Here is a 10,644-nt window from a genome sequence, read left to right on the forward strand (position 1 = left end):
GGGAGCTCGTGCAGTCATGTGACACGGGACACGCGGAGTACGCGCATCATTTTGGAGCGCGCGTACGTGCGCGTGAACTTACGTGTATGTGGCGGTGAGCGCGCGAATGCCGAATCAAAATGCTTCAGAGTTTGGGGACACAGTCGGTCAGGCAGCGTCTGAGGAGGGTAACAGCATTGGTGTATAGACTTTACTGACGATTAGCTAAGCCTAGTCTAGATACTGATCTGACCCCCCCCCCAACTGTTGGAGGATGTGCTCGGCGAGCAAATGACTGTTTTAGCCAAAGGTCCGCCACTACAAGATACAAGAACATTAAGTGAGAGTTGGAATAGGTCAAATTGGTTCTCAAGCTTCCTCCACTCCTCTCAAAAATTTACGCCCATCGCACCTTTGGATAGTTCAACTTCCCACCACTGTCAGAGAATCCCAAAAATGTAGGTTACTCCAAGGGAAAAAAAAATCCTTATCACCACTGTCTGAAATAGGTGACCTCTTACTTCTGAAACTGCTGCTTGGCTCTAGACAAAACATGAAACATTATTTCAGCATCTATCCCACAGAATGAGTCGGGAGCTTTTTTAATGCCCATTTTAGGATTGGGGTGATGCCGTCTGGTCAGATATTGAGAGCATGCACCGTTCCATCCTGTGAATGTATTTCAGGAAATAAGATAATCTGTCTCTCCTCCAACCTGCATCTTCAACACTTCACTCATCCAGGCTGCTGTTCTCTCATGCTCCAAATCAGCCACCATCATCCCTGTACCAAAAAACTCTACACCCTCATGATTAATTGACTACCACCCAGTAGCACTGATGCCATAAGACTATAAGATATAGGAGCAGGATTAGCCACTTGGTCCATCGAGTCTGCTCCGCCATTTCATCATGGCTAATCCAATTTTCCTCTCAGTCCCAATCTCCTGCCTTCTCCACATATCGAGTCATGCCTTGAATAATCAAGAATCTATCAACTTTTGCCTTGTATATACCTAATGTCTTGACCTTCACAGATGGCTGAATATACCTAATGACTTGACCTTCACAGATGGCTTCCACAAATTCACCACTCTGTAGCTAAAGAAATACCTCCCCATCTCTGTTCTAAAAGGACGTCCCTGTCGTCTGAGGCTGTGTCCTCTGGTCTTAGACTCCCACACCATAGGAAACATCCTCTCTACATCCACTCTGTCAAGGCATTTCACCATTCAATAGGTTTCAATAAGGTCACCCTTCATTCTTCTGAATCCTAGTGAATACAGGCCCAGAGCCATCAAACACTCTTCATATGATAAGCCTTTCAATACTGGAATCATTTTTGTGAACCTCCTTTGAGCCCCCTTCAATATCAGCACATCCTTTCTTAGATAAGGGGCCCAAAACTGCTCACAATACTCCAGGTGAGGCTTTATAAAGCCTCAACATTACATCACTGCTTTTATATTCTAGGCCTCTTGAAGTGAATGTTAACATTGCATTTGCTTTCCTCACCACTGACTCAACCTCCAAATTAACCTTTAGAGAATCCTGCACAAGGACGCCCAGGTCCCTTTAAACCTCAGATTTTTGAATTTTCTCTCCATTTAGAAAATAGTTTACCCTTTTATTTCTTCCACCAAAGTGCATGACCATACACTTCCGGACACTGTAATCCATCTGCCACTTCTTTGCCCATTCTCTTAATCTGTCTAAGTCCTTCTGTGGCCTCTCTACTTCCTCAAAACTACGTGCTCCTCCACCTATCTTCATATCATCTGCAAGCTGTGCTACAAAGCCATCAATTCCATCATCCAAGTCATTGACATATAATGTAAAAAGAAGCAGTCCCAACACAGACCCTTGTGGAACACCACTAGTCACCAGAAAAGGCTCCCTTTATTCCCACTCTTTGCCTCTTGCCAATCAGCCACTGTTTTATCCATGCTAGTGTCTTTCCTGTAATACCGTGGGCTCTTATCCTGTTAAGCAGCCTTATGTTTGGCACTTTGTCAAAGGCCTTCTGAAAATCCAAGTACACAACATCCTTTGTCCATCCTGCTTGTTATTTCATCAAATTTCCAACAGATTTGTCAGGTAAGATTTTCCTTTAAGGAAACCATGCTGACTGCAGCCGATTTTATCGTGTACCTCCTAGTGCCCTCAAATCATATCCTTAACAATCGACTCTAACATCTTTTCAACCACTAAGGTCAGACCAACAGGTTGATACTTTCTTCTGCCTCTCTCCCTTCTTCAAGAGTGGAGTGACATTTTCAATTTTCCAGTCCTCCAGAACCGTGCCAGAATCAATTGATTCTTGAAAGATCATTACTAATGCCTCAATATCTTCAGCCATCTCTTTCAGAACCCTGGGGTGCATGCCATCTGGTCCAGGTAACTTATCTATATTCAGACCTTTCAGTTTCCCAAGATCCTTCTCCCTAGTAATGGCAACGTCACACACTTCTGCCCCCAACACTCAAAATTCTGACATACTGCTAATGTCTTTCACAATGAAGACTGATGCAAATACTTATTGAGTTTGTCCACCATATCCTTGTCCCCCATTACTACCCCTCCAGCATCATATTCCAGCGATCCAATATCTACTCTTGCTTCTCTTTTATACTTTATGTATCCGAAGAAACTTTTGGTATCCACTTTAATATTATTGGCTAGCTTACTTTCGTATCCCATCTTTTCTTTCTTAATGACTTTTTTAGTTGCCTTCTGTTAGTTTTTGAAAGCTTCCCAATCCTCTAACTTCCCACTTATCTTTACTCTGTTATATGCCCTCTCTTTGGCTTTTATGTTGGCTTTGACTTTCCTTGTTAGCCATGGTTGTGTCATATTGCCCTTAAGATACTGCTTCCTTTTTGGGATGTATATATCTTGTGCCTTCCAAATCGCTTCCAGAAATTCCAAACATTGGTGCTCTGCTGTCATCCCTACCAGTGTGCTTTTCCAATCTGTTTTGGCCAACCCCTCTCTCATGCCTCTGTAATTTCCTTTACTTCACTGTAACACTGATACATCTGGCTTTAGCTTTCCTTATCCAATTGCAGGGTGAATTCGATCACATCACTTTGTCACTAAGGGTTCCATTACCTTCAAATCTCTAAACAATTCCAGTTCATTGCACAACACCCTATCTAGAATAGCTATCCCCAGTGGATTCAACCGCAAACTGCTCTAAAAAGCCATCTCGTAGGCATTTTTCAAATTCCCCCTTTTGGATCTGGCACCGACTGATTTTTCCAATTTACCTGCGTATTGAAATCCCCCATGACTATTGTAACATTGTCCATTTGGCATGCATTTTCTACTTCCCATTGTAATTTGTGTTGACTACATCTTTGTTACTGTTTGGAGATATGTATGTAATTCCTGTCAGGGTCTTTTACCCTTGCAGTTCCTTAGTTCTACCTACAACAATTCAACGCCTTCCAACCTCATGTCACCTCTTTGCAATGAATTTGATTACATTTTTTACCAAGAGAGGCACATCACCTCCTCTGCCTACCTGCCTGTCCTTTCAATACAATGTGTATCCTTGGATGTTAAACTCCCAGTGTCATACATACCAAGCTGTAACTGTGCTACAAGTTCATCTATCTTATTCTGTATACTGCATGCATTCAAATATAACACCTTCAGTCCTCTATTCATCCTTTTTGATTTTATCCACCTTTTACATTGCAACTCATCCTGTTGACTGCAATTTTTCCCTATCATCAGTCTCTCCTTGCTAGCAGTCTCACTACGTATTGCCTCTGTTTGTAAACCAACTACTTCATCCTCAGCACTATCACTCCAGTTCCCATCTCCTACCAAATTACTTTAAACCCACCCGAACAACTCTAGCCAACTTGACCACAAGGATATTTATCCCTCAGGTCCAAGTGTAACCTATGCCTTTTGTACAGGTCATACTTTCCCCAGAAGAGTTCCCAATGATCCATAAATCTGAACCCTTGCCATCTGCACCAGTTCCTCAGCCACTCACTCATCTGGAAAATCATCCTATTCCTACCCTCACTTGTGCATTGCACGGGCAGCAATCCACAGATTACTATCCCGGAAGTCCTGGTTTATAGCCATCTATCCAGCTCTCTGAAATCTCTCTTTAGAACCTCTTCACCTTTCCTACCTATGTCATTGTTGGCCAATATGTACCAAGACTTCTGGCTGCCTATCCTTCTCCTTCAGAATGCTGTGGATCCAATCTCAGACATCGCTGATCCTGGCACCAGGGAGGCAACATACCATCTGTGTGTTTCTATCACGCCCACAGAATCTCGTCTCTGTTCCTGTGACTAAGGAATCTTGTATCAACATTGAAGTCCTCTTCAACTCTCTGCACTTCTGAGTCACAGCACCAGACTCAGTGCCAGAGACTCAGTCACTATGGCGCCCCCTGGTAGGTCAACCCCTCAAAAGTATCTAATGTTATATATTTATTATTGAAGGGAATAGCCACTGGTGTACTCTACACTGGCTGTGCATTTCCCCTCCTTCTCCTGACAGTCACCCAGTTACCTGTCCCCTGCAGCTTAGGAGTGACTACCTCCCTGTAGCTCCTGTCTATCACCTCCTCATTCTCCCGTAAGAGCCTAAGGTCATTGAGCTGCAGCTCCAGTTCCTTAGTACGTTCTCTCAGGAGCTGCAATTTGGTATACCTGGTGCAGATGTATTTATCTAGGAGACTGGAATTCTCCCAGAATACCCACATCTCACGCACAGTACAAAACACTGCCTCTGGAGCCATTCTCACTGCACTACTGTGCCCTAACAGATGAGGAATAAAGAATTAAGAATAAAAAGAGAAATTTATCAGATACCAAGTCTGATGAGCCGAAGCCACTATAACACTGGACCGCTCACAACAATGGCCACTCTGCTTGCGCTTGTGTTATTTTTATTCGCCCTTTCTAATGAATCCCGCTCAGTGATTGGTTGCAGTCCAACTTGGAATCATCATGAAGTGCTATGAACAGCTGGTAATGGCACGTGTCAAAAACTCAGTTCCTGCCATATTTGACACTCACCAATACACTTCCCAACAGAACCGCTCTATGACACATGCCAAAGTATCTGTCATGCACCTGGCCCTGTCACAGCTAGAAAACAAGGACACCAATGTCAGAATGCTAATTCTGGATTTCATTTCAACATCCAACACTACTGTCCCACAGACCTTGGTGAACAAGCTCCCACTCCCTGCTCTAAATACACCGCTGTGCAACTGGACGTTGGACTTCCTAAGCAACAGACCTCAGGTAGTCAGGATGCACAAACGCTCCTCCCTCCCAATCATTCTCAACACAGGTGCCCCCAAGGCTGTGTGCTGAGCCCATTGCTGTAAGTTCTGCTCACACATGACTGCACGGCTAAACACCTGAGTAATCTCATTGCCAAGTTCACTGATGACATGACAATGGTGGGGCTGACCACCAACAATGACCAGAGAGGAGGTGGAAGAGCTTGAGGGCAAGAAAATTACCTTTTCCTTAATGTCAATAAGACAAAGGAGATGGATATCAATTTCAGGAGAACTTGAACCACTCACATCTCTCATTTCATCAGCGGCACATCAGTGGAAACTATGAGCAGTTTGAAACTCCTGGGAGTGATCATCTCGCACAACCTCTCATGGTCCCAGAACACTTTCTACACAATCCGGAATGCTCACCAATGCCTCTGCTTTCTGAGGAGGCAGAAGAGAGCTGGACAATGCACGTTTATACTCAGATTATTTTACAGATGCACAGTAGAGAGCATCCTGGCAAGCTGTATCACTGCTAGGTACGGAAACTGCACTGCAGCAGACAGGAAGGCTCCACAACAGGTAGTTAAAACTGCCCAATACATCACTGGCACCAGTCTACTCGCCATACAGTATATACAAAAAGATGATGGAAAAGGGCAAGTAACATCATGAAGGATCTCATGCACCCTGCTCATGGATTGTTTGTCCCACTCATCTGAGAGGAGACTATATAGCATCCATGCCAGGACCACCAGCCTTCTTCTTGGAAGTCCATCGGGAATGACGATGACATCAGTGATGCCTCTGATGAGAGCGAAGCCTGAACTGGGAAGCACAGATGCACCTGCAGGTCGGGCACGTTACAGCCATTAAAGGGCCGAGTCATTTCTCCTTGCGGTCCTGGCGTTTTTGATCGAGGTCCTTCAGCCGCTGCTATTCGAATGTGCTGGTGCTTTTGTAGACAGCCAGGTGTTGCAGTCTTTGGCCAAGGCCTCTCAACCAACCACGGGGATATTGCATGCCTTCAAGGACACTTTCACTTCACTCCCTACACGACTCCCTTGTCCATCCCTCCCCACCAATCTCCCTCCCAGCACTTATCCTTGTAAGCGGAACAAGTGCTACACATGCCCTTACATTTCCTCCCTTACCATCATTCAGGGCCCCAGACAGTCCTTCCAGGTGAGGCGACACTTCACCTGTGAGTCGGCTGGGGTGATATACTGCATCCGGTGCTCCCAATGTGGCCTTCTATATATTGTCGAGACCCGACGCAGGCTGGGACGCCGTTTCGCTGAACACCTACACTCTGTCCGCCAGAGAAAGCAAGATCTCCCAGTGGCCACACATTTTAATTCCACGTCCCATTCCCATTCTGATAGTCTATCCACTGCCTCCTCTACTGTCAAGATGAAGCCACATTCAGCTTGAAGGAACAACACCTTATATTCCGTCTGGGTAGCCTCCAACCTGATGGCATGAATATTGACTTCTCTAACTCCTGTTAATGCTCCTCCTCCCCTTCACATCCCATCCCTTATTTATTTATTTATTTATTTAATATATTTTTTATTTTTTCCCCTTTCTTTTCTCTCTTTTTTCTCCTTCTCACTATAAATCCTTGCCTGCTTTCCACCCTCCAAGCTCCCCTCCCCTCTTCTCTCTCTCCCCAGGCTTCCCATCCCATGATCCTCTCCCTTCTCCAGCCTGGTATCCCTTTTGCCAATCAACTTTCCAGCTCTCAGATCCACCCCTCCCCCTCTTGTCTTCTCCTATCATTTCGGATCTCCCCCTCCCCCTCCCCCTCCCACTTTCAAATTTCTTACTACCTCTTCTTTCAGGTAGTCCGGACAAAGGGTCTCGGCTGGAAATGTCAACTGTACCTCTTCCTATAGATGCTGCCTGGCCTGCTGCGTTCACCAGCATTTTTTGTGTGTGTTGCACACAGTCTTTATAGTGCTTTGTGGGGCCTCCCTGCTTTCTGTTGCCAGGTGCCAGCTCAGAAAATAATACCATCTTATGAAGGTGGTTGTCCTCCTTCCAGACCACAAGTCCAACCCATCGAAGTTGAGCCTTCATGAACAGTGTCTCTGTGCCAGAGCTCTCGGCCCTTCGTAGCAGTTCTGTGGTGGGGACTCTGTCTTACCATGAGATGCCCATGATCTTGTGAAGACATCGCAGGTGGAACTGGTCAAGCATTTTGATGTGCCTGTGGTATGGGGTCCATGCTTCAGAGCCAAACAGCAGAGAAATCAGGATGACTGCTCTGTAGATTGCCATCTTGGTCTTCAGCCGGATGCCACATTCTCCCCACACATCTGCCCATGGCCTGCCAAAGGATGCCCCAGCTTTTGCAAGTCTGTTTGAGACCTCTCGATCTAGACTGCAGGAGGAGGTGAGGCAGCTTCCCAGATAGGTGAAGGCATCAACGTTGTTGAGCTGTGTGCTTTCCATCTCAATTCATGGTTCCGCAGGGTTGGTATGGGGTGCGGACTGAAGTAGAACTTCTGTCTTCTCCAGGCTGATCGTTAGGCCGAATTTTCTTGCTGCCACAGTGAGGCAGTCAGCAAGCTCCTGCAGGTCCCTTTCACTGTGCGCTGCAAGAGCGCAGTCATCTGTAAAGAGGAAGTCTCGTACTATTACTTCCAGCACTTTTGTCTTGGCTTCGAGGCGTTGCAGATCAAAGAGGCGTCCATCAGTCCTGTAGCAAGTTGTTATTCCCGCATCAGTCTGTGAGAGAGCAGAAAACAGCATCGTAGCAAACAGTAGGCTGAACAGAGTAGGTGTGAGGACACGGCCCTGCTTGACACCATTAGCTACTCGGCAGAGGTCAGAGGTGCAGCTATTTTCGATGACGTTTGCCATCATGACATCGTGGAATGACCTGACTCCGTACTGACCACCCTTGGGGGCAACGTAACTTGGTAAGGATGTGCCAAAGGCCTGTGCGACTGATGGTATGAAATACCCTTATCAGGTCCACAAAGAGGATGTGGAAATTCTGGTACTGTTCCTGGCACATCTCATGGATTTGTCCTACAGCAAAGATCATGGCCACTGTCCCTCTGTTAGATCTGAGACCACATTGGCTCTCTGAGACAACATCATCAAGGAGGAGAGACATAATCCTGTTCAGTATGATAGGGGCCATGATCTTCCCGGCTATGCTCAGGAGAGATATGCCTCTTTGGTTGGCACGACCCCCTTGTTCTTCTACAGGTGGATGACATTTGCATCCCTAAAGTCCTATGGTACACGGGCTTTCTTCCAGAACTGTTGTAAGAGCTATGCCAGCCTCTGAAGAATGGTTTTGCCATCTTCCTTGAAGACTTCTGGTGGGATCCCATCCAGGCCAGAGGCCTTACCTGGCTGCAGCTGGTTGGCTGCCTTCCTAGCTTCTACTAGAGTGGAGGGATCATCAAGGGTCTCCAAGACTGGGCACTGGGGCATGTCTTCTATGGCCTGGTCATCTATCCAGGATGGCTTGTTCAGCAGCTGGTTGAAAATGTTTGCCCAGCATTGGACAATGTCACCTTTGTCAGTGAGCAGCTCTCCATCCAAGGAGCCCACGGTGCCATGATGTTGGAGGAAGGTCCGTACGCGGCCCTTAGACCATCAAAAACTTCTTTGTGTTGTTCTGGTCAGAGTAGTGCTGAAGCTCTGTCGCTTTGGCCTCCCACCACTAATCTTTCAACTTCCGCAGCTCAGCCTGGACCTTACTACATAGGTGCTTAAAATGGTCATGTTTGGAGATTGACTGCTCGTCACTGAGCCAGCTTGCAAAGGCTTCCTGCTTCTGCTTGAGAAGGGTGACGATATCAGACTTGTTCTCATTGAACCAATCCTGATGCTTCCTGTTGGAGTGCCCGAGCACAGCACTTGCAGCACTGTACAGAGCGTCTCTGAAGACAGCCATGCTGTTTCTGGGTCTGCTTTCTCAGGCAGTTGCTCAAGTTGTTCCTCCAGTTTGCTGATCAGCTCTTCTTTGATGCTGGGGTCAGCGAGCTGTTGAATGTTCAGCTTCCGCTCAGTGTCAGCATGCTGACGCCTGTGCACCCCGGCGATCTGTAATGACAGCCTGCTTCTCAGCAGGATGTGGACAGTCCAGCAGTCTGCACCCCTCATCGCTCTGGTGATGATCACATCCCTGATGTCCCAATCCTTGTGATCACGTAATCAATCAGGTGCCAGTTCTTGGGGTGCAGGTGCAGCTAGGTTACCCTGTGGATGTCTGGAAGCTGAAAGAGAGTGTTGGTGATTGTCAGCCCATTTTCTGTGCAGAAGGTGAGTAGTAGCTGCCCATTTGAATTCTCCTTTCCAAGGCCATGCTTGCAAATGACTTCTGGATAAGACTGATTTTCACTGCTGCTCGGGCATTAAAGTCACCAAGTAGCAGGATTTTGATGTCTTTGGAGACAGAGTGTAGTAGCTGGCCGAGTCCCTGGTAGAACAGTTCCTTCTGTTCAGAGGTGTAGGTCATGGTGGGCGTGTAGGCACTGATCAGAGTCAGATGAGTGTCAGCTCTCAGAGGCAGCCTCATTACCATGAGGTGATCATTGATGCCTCTGGGGAAGGACTCCAGGTTCCTGATGATTGAGGTCCAGATGGCAAAGCCAGCTCTGGCTTCTCTAGCTTCATCCTCATGTAGCATCCATGCCAGGACCACCAGACTTCAAAACAGTTACTTTCCCCAAGGAGTAAGCCTGATCAACACCTCTACCCACTAATCTGCTCCCCCACACCCATAATCACCATTACTTTATCATTTCCTGTCAGTCACCCTATGTACAGACACTCCTGTGTTTAATATCACTTTATGGACAATAGACAATAGGCAATAGGTGCAGGAGTAGGCCATTCGGCCCTTCGAGCCAGCACTGCCATTTACTGTTATCATGATTGATCATCCACAATCAGGATCCTGTTCCTGCCTTCTCTCCATATCCCTTGACTCTACTATCTTTAAGAGCTCTATCTAATTCTTTCTTGAATCCAGAGAATCGGCCTCGACTGCCTTCTGAGGCAGAGCATTCCACAGATCCACAACCCTCTGTGTGAAAAAGTTTTTCCTCAACTCCGTTCTAAATGGTCTACCCCTTATTCTTAAACTGTGGCCTCTGGTTCTGGACTCCCCCAACATTATTGACATACAATGAATAAATGTATGTAAGCTATCTTACATGTATTGTGTTTTTTATATTGTGTTCTTTACCTAATTGTGTTTTGTTTCATGCTGCGTTACATCCAGGATAACAATTATTCCATTCTCCTTTACACGTGTGCACTGGGAAATGACATTAACCAATCTTGATTCTTTAGTATAGGTAGAGGCTGAAGAGCAAAGCACCAGAGATAAGGACAACAAAGAGGACGCAGAACAGCGATAGCAGAATT

The sequence above is a fragment of the Mobula birostris genome, chromosome 6, assembly GCF_030028105.1.
Source record: "Mobula birostris isolate sMobBir1 chromosome 6, sMobBir1.hap1, whole genome shotgun sequence".
NCBI classification, from domain to species: Eukaryota; Metazoa; Chordata; class Chondrichthyes; order Myliobatiformes; family Myliobatidae; genus Mobula; species Mobula birostris.